The following is a 16,977-nucleotide window of genomic DNA, read 5'->3' as shown; positions in this document are numbered from 1 at the left end:
AGGAAGAATTGTTGCTTTTGCTATTGCTTAGTTTAACATTATCTGTGCATGAGAATATAAAACTATCTGACATACCCCAACATCTCCAATCAATAAACTGCACAGATTTCCCTTTCTACACATTCTTTCAGAAATCAAAATTGGGAAGAGTTTACCCCAAAGAATGGCAGATATTGGAGAATGTTCACTTGGGTACATTTGGATTCAACAATAACAGCAACAACTTGTATTTATATGGCTACTCAAACGTAGCAAAACGTTCCAAGGCGCTTCACTGGACCATTAAACATCTCGCTGCCTCTCTTTCCTCATTTAAGACACTCCTTAGAACCTACATCATTTGTCAAATATCTTGAGTGTTGATGGCAGCTGGGAGTCAGACATTGTTGGATAACAAAATAAAAACAGAATTACCTGGAAAAACTCAGCAAGTCTGGCAGCATCGGCGGAGAAGAAATCAGTCAACGTTTCGAGCCCTCATGGCCCTTCAGCAGAACTGAAGCATAGTTTCAACAAGGGAGAAATATAAATTGGTTTAAGGTGGGTGGGGGGGAAGAGACACATTGAGGGTGTGGTGTGAGCAGATAATCAAAAGATGTCAGAGACAAAAGGGTCAAAGAGGTGTTGAAGGTGGTGGTCTTTGTCTGAGAAAAGTGCTAATTAAGAATGCAAGACAGGATATTCAAAGTACAGCTCTAGTGGGGGTGGGGTGGAAAGACTAAAGGTTTTAGTTTTAGATTTAAAAATAATGGAAATAGGTGGGGAAAGAAGAATCTATATAAAGGTCTTTCCACCCCACCCCCACTAGAGCTGTACTTTGAATATCCTGTCTTGCATTCTTAATTAGCACTTTTCTCAGACAAAGACCACCACCTTCAACACCTCTTTGACCCTTTTGTCTCTGACATCTTTTGATTATCTGCTCACACCACACCCTCAATGTGTCTCTTCCCCCCCACCCACCTTAAACCAATTTATATTTCTCCCTTGTTGAAACTATGCTTCAGTTCTGCTGAAGGGCCATGAGGGCTCGAAACGTTGACTGATTCTTCTCCGCCGATGCTGCCAGACTTGCTGAGTTTTTCCAGGTAATTCTGTTTTTATTTTGTTATCCAACAATGTCTGACTCCCAGCTGCCATCAACACTCAAGATATTTGACAAATGATGTAGGTTCTAAGGAGTGTCTTAAATGAGGAAAGAGAGGCAGCGAGATGTTGGAAAGGCATTCCAAAACTTGGAGTCAAAGGAGCTGAAGGCAATCATAGAGCAATTAAAATTGGGGCAGCCAGAATTGGAATGCAGAGATCGCAGAAAGTTTGGGGATGGAGGAGGTTAGTTGGCATAGTTGTATTTAAGGGGAAACTAGACAAACATTTTTTAAATTGAGGTGCATTTTCATTGGAAATTAAAATGGGAAGAGATAATGGGAAGTGATTCACCGTCACCTATTTTACGCTATCACAATATGTCAAAATCTACCCTCATAGTTATTGCAAACTTAATTGAAGTCTGTTTTAAAATAGGCTTTCTTTCTGGTGCCTTTGTTAACAATTCACTGCATGTCATGGCATGACGAGGAGAATCCCAATTTCAGTGCAAGCCTGTGATCAGATGAAGACAGGATGAGGCTTGCCTGCAAAGCCCGCACACATGGCTGGATGCAAGCACATCGGAAAACCTGTGGGACTGAGTCAGGACACATGGTGGGGGAGGGGATTGCTGCTTCACCCACCTCACTTCTCTGTATTTCCAAAAGGTACACCTATAAAGTAAGATCAGATGGTTCATGTCTGTTTATTACAGTATGAGCGATGTTTCTTCCAATTTTAAAAAAATCCTTCGCCTGTCTTGAGATAGTTCATCTGAAGTGGGATGGCCGTAGAACGTTAACCAAGTGCGATTGGTCCCCTGAATGAGGGGGAGGTGGGGGGTAGTGGTGGAAATCAGCCTGTGTTGCAGTGCGTGATTGCTATCTGAGTCCTGCTGGGGAATACGTGTTAAGTGTGGCTAGTTTTGAGCTCGACTGTGATGCTCTGTATAGCAAATCACAATGCAGTAGAGGCCCTTCGGCCTATCCAGTCTGCACCGACACGTGAGAAACACCTGACCTACCTACCCAATCCCATTTACCAGCACTTGGCCCATAGCCTTGAATGTTATGATGTGCCAAGTGCTCATCCAGGTACTTTTTAAAGGATGTGAGACAACCGCCCTCACCACCCTCTGGGTAAAAACATTTTTCTTCACATCCCCCCCCTAAACCTTCTGCCTCTCACCTTGAACTTATGCCCCTTTGTGACTGACCCTTCAACTAAGGGGAACAGCTGCTCCCTATCCACCCTGTCCATGCCCCTCATAATCTTGTACACATCGATCAGGTCACCCCTCAGTCTTCCCTGCTCCAGCGAAAACAACCCAAGTCTATCCAACCTCTCTTCATAACTTAAATGTTTCATCCCAGGCAACATCCTGGTGAATCTCCTCTGCACCCCCTCCAGTGCAATCACATCCTTCTTATAATGTGGCGACCAGAACTGTGGCTCCAGCTGTGGCCTCACCAAGGTTCTATACAACTCCAACATGACCTCCCTACTTTTGTAATCTATGCCTCGATTGATAAAGGCAAGTGTCCCATATGCCTTTTTCACCACCCCACTAACATGCCCCTCTGCCTTCAGAGATCTATGGACACACACCAAACTCCCTTTGTTCCTCAGAACTTCCTAGTGTCACGCCGTTCATTGAATACTTCCTTGTCAAGTTACCCCTTCCAAAGTGTTATCACCTCACACTTTTTAGGGTTAAATTCCATCTGCCATTTATCTGCCAATTTGACCATCCCGTCTATATCTCCCTGTTGCCCACCTGGTCAATTTTTGTGTCATCTGCTAACTTACTAATCCTACCCCCCCCCACATAGTCATCTATGTCGTTTATAAAAATGACGAATAATAGGGGACCCAGCACAGACCTCTGTGGTATGCCACTGGACATTGGCTTCCAGTCACTAAAGCAGCCTTCTGTCATCACCCTCTGTCTTCTACAACTAAGCCAATTTTGAATCCACCTTATCAAATTACCCTGTATCCCATGTGCATTTGACTTCTTTATATGTCTCCCATGTGGGACCTTGTCAAAGGCTTTGCTGAAATCCATATAAACTACATCAACTGCACTACTCTCATCTACACACCTGGTCACCTCCTCAAAAAATTCAATCAAATTTTTTAGGCATGACCTCCCTCTGACAAAGCCATGCTGACTATCCCTGATCAAACCTTGCCTCTCCAAGTGGAGATAGATTCTCGCCTTCAGAATTTTCTCCAATAGTTTCCCTACCACTGACGTGAGACTCACTGGCCTGTAGTTCCCTGGTTTATCTCTACAACCCTTCTTAAATAGTGGAACCACACTAGCTGTTCTCCAGTCCTCTGGCACCTCCCCCGTGGCCAGAGAGGAATTAAAAATTTGGGTCAGAGCCCCTGCGATCTCCTCCCTTGCCTCCCTCAGCAGTCTGGGACACAAATCATCCAGACCTGGAGGTTTGTCCACTTTTAAGCCTGCCAACACCTCCAATACCTTGATAAAAACAAAAAACTGCGGATGCTGGAAATCCAAAACAAAAACAGAAATACCTGGAACAACTCAGCAGGTCTCCAATACCTTGTCACTCCCTGTATCAATTTGCTCAGGAACCTCGCAGTCTCCCCGAGTTTGATACCTTCATCCTCATTCTCGTGGGTGAAGATGGATGTGAAGTATTTGTTCAACACTCTACCGATGTCCTTGGCTCCACCCATAGATTTCCCCCTTGGTCCCTAATGGGCCCTACTCTCTTCCCATTGATATACTTATAGAATATCTTGGGATTTTCCCTACTTTTACCAGCCAGAGCTTTCTCATATCCCCTCTTTGCTCTCTGAATTGCTTTCTTACACTCCACCCTGTACTTTCTGTACTCCACTAATGTTTCAGCTAATTTGCTCCCCTTGTACCTGCTAAAAGCCTCTCCTTTCCTTCTCATCGTATCCTGAATATCTTATGGTTCTCTGGGCTTGTTACTCCTTCCTATCACCCTAGAAGGAACATGTTGAGCCTCCCCATTTCCTTTTTGAAAGCCCCCCCCCCCCCCACCAACTGCTCCTCTGTAGATTTCCCCACAAGTAGCTGTTCCCAGTCTACCTAATAACCTGAATAAACATGTTAGCACACACCCATGAAGGATGGCCACTTGGGCCAGGTGCAGAAAATCAGCTCTTGCCCAAGAATTAGAATCATAGAATCTTACAGCACAGAAAGAGGCCATTCAGCCCATTGTGCTGGTGCTAACCCTTTGAAAGAGCATAACCCTGCAAGCTTTTCCCTTTATCAAATTCTGTTTAATTTCCTTCCACCACCTTTTCAGGCGGTGTATTCCAAATTGTAAAAACTTGCAGCATGAAAATGTTCTCATCTTATAGCTGATAATGGGCAAAAATCAATAAGAATATTGAAAAGGTCAAATATAGTTTATGATTAATCATAATTAGCTAATACATGTGTGCTTGTGTACATCTTGCCCTGAGTCAATCTTTACCTATTCGTTGCTGTACCTCTCTTAAAATAAATCTCTACTTTTATATTTGAAATCTCTCCCAGCTTCCTGATATGTGCAGTGGCAGCACTTTAATCCAGAAGCTCGCCACTCTCAGCGCACCCTGTGTTTTGTAAGATTCTGTAGTTCTTTTGTCAGAATGTGCCCTGGCATTCCAAGTCTTTGGCTTTCCATTAACTAGTGTTTTTTCCTTTGGTGCTTGTTTGTGTGGGCTTTCATCAACGTAATAGATATGTATGTATAAAATAAATGCATTGCTTTGGGTTTTCACAGGCTTATTTTTCTATTTAAGCTCTGAGCCAATCACCCAGCAGCTGCCATGGATCAAATCCATTTGCTCTTGTTTAAATCCCACTGTCTTTTCAACTAGAGGGCAAGGCGTAAATGGACTTCCAAAGGCATTCGATATGGTTCCACACAACAGACTTGTGAGGAAAGTTATAGGTCATGGAATAAAGGGGACTGTAGCAATGTGGATACAAAATTGGCTGAGGGATAGGAAACAGAGGGTAATGGTTAATGAGTATTTTTCAGGCTGGAAGAAAGTTTGTAGTGGAGTTCCCCAGGGGTTGGCATTGGGACCATTGCTTTTCCTGATATGATCTCGATCTTGGTGTGCAGGGGACAATTTCAGAGTTTCCGAATGACACAAAACTTGGGAGAATTGTAAACTGTGAGGAGGACAGTGTAGAACTTCAAAAGGATATTGACACATTGGTGGAGTGGGCAGATAGGTGGTAGATGAAGTTCAATGGGGAGAAGTGTGAGGTGATACACTTGGTACAAAGAACATGGAGAGACAGTATAAAGTAAAGGATACTATTCTAAAAGGTGTGCAGAGGCAGAAAGACCTGGGTGTATATGTGTAAAGGTGGCAGGAAAAGTAGAGAGAGTTGTTTCTGAAGCATACAATATTCTAGGCTTCATTAATAGGGGTATAGGTACAAGAGCAGGAAGGTTATGATGAACTTATATAAGACACTGGTCAGAACTCAGCTGGAGTATTGTGTGCAGTCCTGGGCGCCACACTATAGGAAGGATGTGAACACATTGGAGAGAGCGCGGCAGAGGTTTGCGAGAATGGTTCCAGGGATGAGACACTTCAGTTATGAGGAAAGATTGGAGAAGTTGGGACTGTTTTTCTTGGACAGGAGAAGGCTAAGAGGAAATTTGACAGGAGTTTTCAAAATCTTGAGGGGTCTGGACAAAGTAGATACGGAGAAGCTGTTCCCTCTTGTAAACGGATCAAGAGCCAGAGGGCACAGTTTTAAAGTATTTTTCAAAAGAATCAAATGCAAGGTGAGAAATAACTTTTTCACACAGCGAGTAGTTGGGGTTTGGAATGCACTGCCTGGAAGTGAGGTGGAGGCAAGTTCAATTGAGGCATTGAAGAGGGCATTGGATGATTATTTAAATAGAAACAATGTGCAGGGTTACGGGGAAAAGGCAGAGAATGGCACTAAGTTAAAATGCTCAGAAAGCTGGTGCAGACACGATAGGCCGAATGGCCTCCTACACTGTAACAATTCTGTGATTCTAAGCTGCAACAGTGACTCAGCCTCAGTGGACATGGGTACAGGAACTGTTGCTTTTCATTTCTTAGCCTGGGCAATGAATACTGATAGACCATTCAACTATCTTATTGTTGTGTTGCCTTGGCTACAGAAAGAAAGAAGGAACTTGCATTGAATTGCGCCTTTTCCAACCTTTGGATGTCCTAAAGTACTTTACAGCCAATTAAGTAGTTTTGAAGTCATTGTTGTAACGTAAGAAATGTGGCTCCTAATTTGTGCACAGCAAGATCTCTCAAACATCAATAATATGACAACCCAATCATCTATTTTTATTCAGTGATGTTAATTGAGGGATAAATATCGGCCAGGATGCGAGGGAGAACTCCCCTGCTTTCCTTCGAAAGAGCACCATGTGATCTTATATGTCCTGACAGGGCCTCAATTTAACATCTCATCTGAAAGTCAGCACCTCCGACGATGTAGTGCTCCCTCAGTGCTGTACTGAGAGTGTCAGCCTAAATTTTCTGGATCAAGTCTCTGACGTTGGGCTTGAACCTACCGCCTTCTGATCGGAAGGAGTGCTACCCACTGAGCTACAGTCAAGGGCTCACAGTTCCCTCCACAGTAAAAGTAAATAAAATGGGGAACATTCCACAGTTGAGAGATGATTAACAGCAATGTTACACTGCCTGTTCAGGTGGGAGAGTCAATGAACAGCTCACGGACATCAACATGAGTTTCAAATGTCATCATCTCTCTATGAAGCGATGCCATCTGATTTGGAAGCAAATGCGAAAGTTCAGAGCAGGGTCCAGCAATAGACAGGAAAGAGCAGGCAGGAGGGAGGAGCTTCCCTTCATCGAAAGAAGTTTTAAAAAAAAAATACACCAGCCAATTGGTTCTGTGCAAGTTGAATTTCAGTTTATCCTGTTTCATGTGGCTAGAATTCAGATTTGAAATGAGAAACAAGTTCACAGCAATGGATTTTACAGGGGAGAAAAGCTACAGTCATCTTAATTTTTAAAAAAAATTTCATTCTCAGGATATGGGTGTTTCTGGCAAGGCCAGCATTTATGCCCATCCCTAATTGCCCTTGAGAAGCCGCCTTGAACTGCTGCAACCCATGTGGTGTGGGTATACACCCAGACTGTTGTTCGGAATGAAGTTCCAGGTTTTTGACCCAGTGACAATAGGGGATTGGCATTATGACTCCAAGTCAGGAAGGCCTGTGACTTGAAGGGAAACTTACAGGTGTAGGTGTTCCCATGCATCTTCAACCCTTGATCTTCTAGGTGGTAAAGGTTGTGTTGGTACAACTTGATGACTTGAGCCAATGGACATGAATATATTTCTGAATACTCATCTTTCCTCTTGATTTTTCACAACATACCTTGCCTTTGGATTTTTTTGTGTTTGTTGTCTCATTACCCAATTCTCTCCCTGCCTTGTTGATGACGGTTCGGTTTGGACATGGGCAGGAAGCACCCCATTCTCCAACTTGCCGCTGCCTAAGCATCCAGCCTGGCTTTTACTTACCATTGTATGAGCTTTGATGGAGAATGTTGGCACCCAATTCAACTTCGGAGAAGCTCAACTTAAGCCAGGTTGGCCCTGTCACAGTGGCCAGAATTTTATGGCCCCTCGGGGTGGGATGGCAGGTGGGGAAGATTGTAAAATTGGGCACCATATCAGCGATACTGTGCCTGCTGCCTACCCACCCCCGCTGTAATTTTACCAGCAGCAGGGGAAGAACTGAGGCTCTTAAGTGGTCATTAATTAGGCACTTAAGGGTCTCCTCCCACAGCCGCTGGGACTTGACCCATGACGGTGGAAGTCCACCCCAACAGGTGGACTGGTGGCCAGGCAAGGGGTGGAAGGCTCCTTTTCAGGCCCTCTGTGCTCCTCGTTTCCCCACCCGCGTTTCCCCAACCTTGAACTTGTCCACTTCGACCTCCCAACCCACCTCATCAGGGCCTCCAAGTTTTGTCTGGCTCCATTGGCATCTCCACTTTGGGAGTCTAAGTGCACTCCCAGCAGTGGCCACCGCTCCTGGTAGCACTGCTGGAACCAGAGAACTGCCGGCCATTTGATTGACCGGCAGCTCTCGGAGATGGAATTTCCTCCCATATGCATGCTTTAGGCCAGCTTCAAGCCAATTAATAATCCAATGACTGCGAGACGAGCCAACCAAGCGGAGGCGTGTTTGCCCCCGATGTTTACAACAAGTTTGGGGGTGGGGTGGTGACTGCACCAGCTTAAAATTTAGCCCCTTATGTGATTCAGAGGACAGAGGGATTGGATTATGTAGATAGATTGTATAAAGTGGCACATTCACATTGGAATAGTTGAGAGGTGATCTGATTGATGATTTTAGCATTCTAACCGAAAAAGATAATGAAGACTAGCTGTTTCACTCTGTCCTGAAAAGGAGCCAGAGGACACAGCCTGCATGTGAAGAGGATAAATTCAAACTAACCTGCAAAAATAAGATTTCAGTGAATGAGTGATCAATCTTTTGAACAGATTCCCAAGGGAGACTGTGAAAGCAGTGTGTATTGATTAATTCAAATGCCAATTAGATTACTTTTGGAAAATAGCAGTTAAGGATATGAGTAATTTGAGACATGACATAGAATCAAACAATGTCACAGCACAGAAGGTCATTTCGGCCCATCATTGCACTGTTGGCTCATTGGTAGGGTTATCCAATTAGTCCCATTTTCCAAAATACTGTAAATATTTTCACTTCCATTATTTATCCAATTCTCTTTTGAAAGTTATGATTGATTCAGTTTCCCTTTGGGCCAAATCACAACAACTCTCAGCAAATTTTTTTTCCCTCATGTCATCTCTGGTCTTTTGCCAACCATCTTAAATCTACAGATCCTCTGATTCCTGACCCTTCTGCCACTGGAAACAGTTTTTGCTTATTTACTCTATCAAAACCCTTCATAATTCTGAATGTCCCCATCAAATCTCTACTTAACCTCTGCTGGTCCAGTGTCTCCACATAGCTGTAATCCCTCATCCCTGGTACCATTCTAGCAAATCTGCTTTGCACCCTCTTTAAGATCCTGATACCCTTTCTAAAGCATGGTGCCCAGAATGGGACACAGTATTCTAGCTGGCATGTGACAACATTTGACTCAGAAGTAGTACAGTAAGGAAAATTTGCAATTTAAAATGTTTGTGGAATCTGTATTTTTTAACAATGTTTGAAAGGGACTTTTAAGAGCTTGTATCAATTGTGAAGGGATCAACTCTAATTTTCTTGGATAAGAAATATTGGTCCATGAAACCTGGGTACCCTTTACCTGGAAGCAGTACCAACAGGAAGGAAATTAAGACAGAAGTTGTAGGACACAAAAGAGAGCGACAGGCAGGAGAGCTGGATGCTGAAGGTGATCAGCACATGAATACAGACACAAAGAGAAAACAGAGTCAGAAAGAGACACAGAATTCATGCGAGAAGCGTGCAAAGTTCTGCGAAAAGGACAGTTTTCTGTGTGGCAGGAAGAAGTACAAAAGAATTCCAGAAGCTCTTGGGGAAGCAATGCATAAGCGAGCTAAAAGGTGAATTTTAAAATGTGTTGCAAATAATTCAGACACGCAAAAGAGCTGAGAGTTTGTATCAGGGGACCAGATCATGAACCAGGTGGTGTTAGTTGGTCGGTTGAAAAGGAACTCTGGAAAGCTACGCCATCAAGACTGATGTGATCTGAGTGAGAGAGGGTTGGTAGATGTGCACTATATAGTGCTGACTGTATCCAAGGACCTCACCGCCAGTGAATGTAACTTGAGGGCTGAGTCGATTGAGTTGTAAAGACTGAGAGATTACATGTGGTGCCACATTTATATGGGGATTGATGCGGGTGTTTGTGGATTTGTAAGACATATCTTTGTTATATCGACTATTTTAAAAATGAAATATCCTGACTCGCTGAACACATCTCGGTAAAAACCCTTATACACACAATTTTTGCCCCAGGCACAGGTGCAGAGTGGAGGCGGGCTTGCCGACCCTGGAAGCAGAATGTTGGCAGCCATGGGGGTGGGTGAGTGCCATGGCAGACAGCTTAGGAGGGCTGTCTGGGTTCTCTGGGGCTTCGTCCCAGTCGTATTAGAAGATTTTAGGTCCTCTAACCCTCACTCCTCACACCCTTCACCCCCCCCCCAACCACCCATCATGCCCCTTAAACTCTCCTTGCCAACTGATGCTCCCATAATATGCACTAAGTACATAAACAATGAGCCATATGGTAACCAATGGCAAGTGTGGAACTGCTGGGAGAAAAAGAAGCACTCATTCACAAATCAAAAAATACCCATTCACAAATCAAAACACACCCATTCACAAAAAAATTACAGTCCCTGACAAAAGAGAACATAATGAGGTTTGGCTATGAGCCCAGACCAATAAAAGCACAAATTCTGTTTTGACAATTGAATTGTTGACTTGTTTGATTGAGATCTTTAAGTTGTTTTAATAAGTTGTTCTTTCTGTGATCTCTTTTGTCAATGTATCAATATTTATTTGGACAAGCTTAATAGGTGTGAAGTGTTTGAAGCCTCTGTTATTGGCACTTTAAAGATCTGTCCGATTATAGGGCTGTAGGAACAGCAGTTTTCATTTTCTAAAGCAGATCTGCAAATGGGTATTTTTTTTTCCTCAGCAGCTCTACACTTGCCATTGTATTATATGGCTCATTGATTATGTACCGAGTGCATTTTGGGCATGGAAAGGGCAAGAATTGACACTGAGTTGGCATGGATAGCATGAGGGGCCATGGGGGGTGGTTGGGGGGAATGAGTTAGCATTGATTTATCATGGATGGGAATAGGGGCATGGGGGTATGAATAAGACCTTTTTAAACTTATCTTTTATAAGGTTCACAAATCCAGACTATGTTTCACAACTGCTTTGAGGGCCAGTGAACCACAGGTCGTGGAAAAGCTGGTGTGACTCCACAAAGATTGTGGGGGGCTGGAGGATGCCTACCCCACAAGTGGAGCCAGCCAAGTCTGGAGTGCAGGGTGTGGGCTCACTACCCGCATCCTCAGCCCATGCCAGCAAAAAATGGGGGCACTAAGATGGGGGCGGGAATCCCGGAATCAGGTCTAGCCTTTCATTTCTAAATGGCTCTGGAGCCTTTGTGTCCAAGAAAATCCAGGCTGATGCCTCTGTTTATGAAATCCAGAAACCCGTATGCCTTTTTAAAAAGATTTCTTCAACTTCTACTGCTGCCTTAAAGGACTTGTGTACATAGACCCCCAGGACAGTCTGTTCCTGCACCTCTTTTAAAATGTATCATGGAGTTTATATTGCCTCTCCTTGTTCTTATAACCAAAATGAATCACTTCACACTTCAATGCAGTTAATTTCATCTGCATGTTGTCTGTCCATTTCTCCAGCCTGCCTATGACCTCCTGAATTCCATTACTATCCTCACTTCTTTTACATTAGAGTTTTGTGTCTTTTGCAAACTTTGAAATTATAGCCAAGTCCAGGTCATTAATATATATCTAAGAGTGGTGATACCTACGCTGACCCTTGGAGAACACCAGTGCACACTTCCCTCCAGCCTGAAAACAACTGTTCACCATTAGTCACTACTTTCTGTGTCTCGGCCAATTTGAACCCATGTAACCACTGTATTTTTAACAAGACTATTATGTGGTGCTGTATCAAACCAATTTGAAAGTCCATTATGCACAATATCAACTGCATTACCTTCATCAGCCAACTCCGTTATTTCATCAAAGAACTCCTGAATTATTGTCTCTGAAAGTTTCCCCACCATCTTGTAATTGCTGCATTTATTCCTCTCTCGTTTTTTAATCAGTGGTGTCACATTTTGCAATTCTCCAATTGTCTCATGCTACTCCCATATCTAAAGAGCTTTAGAAGATTCCCACCCTACTTCCTTCAGAAACCTGCAATGCAGCTGATCCGGACCAGTTGATCTTTCTACTTTGAGTGCTGCAACCTTTTAAGTACCCATCATCCCTTTGCTTGGTGAACTACTTTGGCTACAAGACCTGGTGTCAAATTTTTATTGATAATGCCTCTATGAAGCAACTTGGGACACTTTACTGTGTTAAAAGCATAATATAAATGCATGTTGTTGATGTTATCTATTTTTATCCTAACAAATTTCTCTACAACCGCCTCCTTTACTGTAACTTTGGCAGCATCCTCTTCTTTAATGAAGACAAATACAAAGTACTCACTTAATAGCTCAGTTCCAAAAGAAGATCTATCTCCTTTTCAGTCCCCAAATCGGCCTTACACATAAGTTCGTACAGGACCTTTGGGTTCCCATTTATGTTAGTTGCTAATCTATTGTCATACTCTCTCTTTACCCCCCTACCCCCTTACTTCCTTTTTCAGTTCTCCTCTGTACTTTTTGTATTCAGCTTGCTTTCCTTCTGAATTATGAACCCAACATTTACCATAAGCCTCTTTTTTTCTGTTTGATTTTAACCTCTATATGTTTAATCATCCAGGGAGTTGCTCTAACTTTGGATCCACATCATTTCCCCCTCATGGAAATGTGACTAATTTGTACTTGGAATGTTTCCTCTTTGAAGACTTCCTATTGTTCATTTACTATTTTACCTGCCAATCTTTTATTCCATTCAAGTGGGCCAGATCCTTTCTAACTCACTGATATTATCCAACTTCCAGTTGAATATTTTCACATTTGATTTTTCCTTGTTCTTCCCCATAACTATTCCAAACCTAATGATATTATGATCACTATTTCCCAAAAGCTCTCCCACTCTAACATGTTCCACTTGCCCCACTTTGACTGGAAATGCAAAACAAAAACAGAAATACCTGGAAAAACTCTGCAGGTCTGGCAGCATCGGCGGAGAAGAACAAAGATGACGTTTTGAATCATGACCCTTCAACAGAACTAAGTAAAAATAGGAGAGGAGTGAAATATAAGCTGGTTTAAGGTGGGGGGAGAGAAGTTGGTGGGGGGGTGGTTGTAGGGACAAGCAAGCAGTGATAGGAGCAGATAATCAAAAGATGTCACAGACAAAAGGAACAAAGAGGTGTTGAAGGTGGTTATATTATCTAAGAAAATTTGCTAATTAAGAATAGATGGCAGGACACTCAAGGTACAGCTCTAGTGGGGGTGGGGTGGAAAGACTGACAGGGTGTTACAGTTATAGATTTAAAAATAATGGAAATAGGTGGGAAAAGAAAAATCTATATAAATTATTGAAAAAAACAAAAGGGAGGGGGAAGAAACGGAAAAGGGGGGTGGGGATGGGGGAGGGAGTTCAAGATCTAAAGTTGTTGAACTCAATATTCAATCCGGATGGCTGTAAAGTGCCTAGTCAGAAGATGAGGTGCTGTTCCTCCAGTTTGCAAACTAGGCACTTTACAGCCTTCCGGACTGAATATTGAGTTCAACAACTTTAGATCTTGAACTCCCTCCTCCATCCCCACACCCCTTTTCCATTTCTTCCCCCTCCCTTTTGTTTTTTCCAATAATTTATGTAGATTTTTCTTTTCCCACCTATTTCTATTATTTTAAAATCTATACCTTTTATGACCTTTTAGTCTTATTTCACCCCACCCCCACTAGAGCTATCTATACCTTGCTTGTCCTGCTATCCATTCTTAATTAGCACATTCTTTTAGATAATATCACCACCTTCAACACATCTTTGTTCTTTTGTCTGTGACATCTTTTGGTTATCTGTTCCTATCACTGCTTGCTTGTCCCTACAACCACCACCCCCCCACCACCTTAACCCAGCTTATATTTCACCCCTCTCCTATTTTTACTTAGTTCTGTTGAAGGGTCATGAGGACTCGAAACGTCAGCTTTGTTCTTCTCCGCCGATGCTGCCAGACCTGCTGAGTTTTTCCAGGTATTTCTGTTTTTGTTTTGGATTCCCAGAATCCGCAGTTTTTTGTTTTTATTATTGATTGGAAATGCACTGTTTCAGTGCACTTCTGCACATGTCAGGAATTGCTCACCCTCTTTGCCCTTTACAATGCTATTCTCCCAGTCTATCTTAGGATAATTGAAATTCCTCCATTAGCACTATTCTAAAGTTCATGCATCTTTCTTTTAACTTGCCTGAGAATTTGATCCTCTATCTTCTTCCCAATATTTGGTGGCCTGTAGTATACAGTCTACAGAGCATTAGCTCTTATTTGTTCCTTAAGTCTAATCAAATAGATTCTGTCTTTCAACCCTTAAGTATATCATCCCTTTCTAGCGCTGTAACAGTATCTTTGATTAATACAGCCACTGTGACCCCTTTTGTTTTTGTTCCTGAATACGTTGTAGTTTTAATGTTGCAAACACCCCAATGCACTTAACAAGAACGTTATCAATAAAAACATATTTGACACCAAGTCACGGGCAATATTAGGACAGATGACTAAAAGCTTGCTCAAAGAGGTAGGCCTTGTAATGTGTCTTAAAGAGACAGCTGGTGGTGAGGTACAGCTTGGTGTCGTTGGCAAGGATTGATGATGATAGATTTGAAGGGTGGATGGAACAGTATTTGAGGAGAGCGAACAATATCAGCTAACATTGGGACTTGGAATGGAAGCTGGGTGGTCAAAATGTAGGTCAGAATGGGATCGAGGAGCAGGAGGTGGGGTTCATGGACAACGTGAGCTCAGAGCAAGGCAGGAGATGGGATAGAATCTAGAGAAAGGTGCAAGTTCAAGTCTAGGGCAGGGGAAATCTTTAGAGGAAGTTTAATCTGGTCGGCTAGTGGAAGGGAGAGAAGTGACGGGCAGCCGATTCAATGTTTTCCACCTTTGTGACAAGAAAGGCCATGAGCTCCTTGTGCTTGTTGAAAGTGAGGATGAAGAAGGCAAGGGAGAATGGGTTTAAAAAGACAGTTGTGGAGAAAAGTTTATCTTTGAATAGTGAGCAGTTTTAGCAGAGGAGAGCTGTGTTTTATGTTGTCCAACCAGATCTGGTGAAGGATAGTTACACTAGTTGTAAGGCTTTCAAACCTGCATCCCATTAGTTGCCTATTCCAACACTTATTTGAACCATCACTCCTACTTTAACTTGCTCCTGAGAACATTGGCCAAATTTTTGGGCACCTGTCCCAAATCTCCTTATGTGACTTGGTGTCTGTTTTTATCTGATAACGCTTCTATGAAGCACCTTGGGAGGTGCTATTACAAATGCAAATACAAATGTTACACAAATGCAAGTTGTCTTTATATCAGATAGCATTAACTATACAGCCTTAGAAGATATGAAGACATGAAGAATATAATGGATAGTTCGCAATCAATTCAAAGCAGTAAACTAATCAAGGGATTCGGATGACACAATAAAATGAGAGAATGTTGTTCCAGCAGTTTCCAGCTGTCATTGGAATGTTGAGATTAGATTGCTGCCCTGAAATTTGTTATTTCTTTTAATATTATATATCATTAATGTCAGGGGGTAATGTTTAGTCCACTTTGGGTCAGTGTGCTTACTGTCGGTGTACTTTCTGCCATTGATGAATAAGAATGTTACAGCAAACATAATCAAGAAATAATACTCAGTTAAGACATTCTGCAGCCAGTATTGTACAGATTGTGCATTTTTGCAAATTTAAGGTATGCCTGTATGTGTAAGCAATACATGGAGTGACCCAATGTAGTTAACCAGGACTAAAAAATGGTCACACATTGGAGAGACCAAACACAGACTGGGTGACCACTTTGCGGAACACCTTCGGTCTGTCTGCAAGCATGACCCAGACCTCCCTGTGTCTTGCCATTTCAACACACCACCCTGCTCTCATGCCCACATGTCCGTCCTTGGCCTGCTGCAATGTTCCAGTGAAGCTCAATGCGAACTGGAGGAACAGCACCTCATCTTCCGATTAGGCATTTTACAGCCTTCCGGACGTAACATTGAGTCCAACAACTTCAGATCATGAACTGTTTCCTCCATCCTCACCCCTTTTTGATCCCCTTTTTTCAAATATTTATTTTAAAATTTTTACATATACATTTTTGCCCCACCTGTTTCTATTATTATTTTTAAAAAATTATTTTCATTCATTGTTTTATCCCCACCTTTTAGCCTATTCTGAGCTTTTCTCCCACACCATTCCCTCCCCCACCCCACCCCACCCCCACTCGGGCCACCTGTCACTTGGTCACCTTGCTTTCTAGTCTTAATGGCACCATTAGCACCTCCTTTAGCCAGTATCACCACCATCAACATCCCTTGACCTTTTGTTTATGACATCTTTCGCAATCTCTCCTTTGCCTCCACCTATCACTGGCTTTCTATCCAGCTTCGTCTGTCCTACCCCCCTTAAACAGTATATATTTCACCACATTTCTACTTCTCTTTAGTTCTGAAGAAGAGTCATCTGGACTCGAAACATTAACTCTGTCTTTCTCTCCACAGATGCTGTCAGACCTGCTGACTTTTTCCAGCAATTTTTGTTTTTGTTTCAGATTTCCAGCATCTGCAGTATTTTGCTTTTATCTAACAGAAATGGTCAGTCCTTGTTGGCACTTAGACAATGGCACCACCTAGTGTTAGCTGTAGAAAAATAAGGTCCACTGCATTTGCAGCATATTTTATTTAGCGCTTCATTATAATTATTGATTACAACATCAACTTGCATTTTTACAGTGTGTTTAATGTAGTAAAACATCCTAAGGCAGTTCAGAGGAGAGTAATCAGACAAAATTTGGCACCAAGTCACGTTAGGATAGGTGACAAAAAGCTTGGTCAAAGAGACAGGTTTTAAGCAACATCTTAAAGGAGATGGGTAGAGAGTTTTAGGAAGGGATTATATAATCATAGAATAGTTACAGCATAGAGAATGCCATTGGGCCCATTGTCTCTGTACCGGGTCTTTGC

The sequence above is a fragment of the Cetorhinus maximus genome, chromosome 18, assembly GCF_964194155.1.
Source record: "Cetorhinus maximus chromosome 18, sCetMax3.hap1.1, whole genome shotgun sequence".
NCBI lineage: Eukaryota > Metazoa > Chordata > Chondrichthyes > Lamniformes > Cetorhinidae > Cetorhinus > Cetorhinus maximus.
This window is presented reverse-complemented; position numbering follows the sequence as displayed.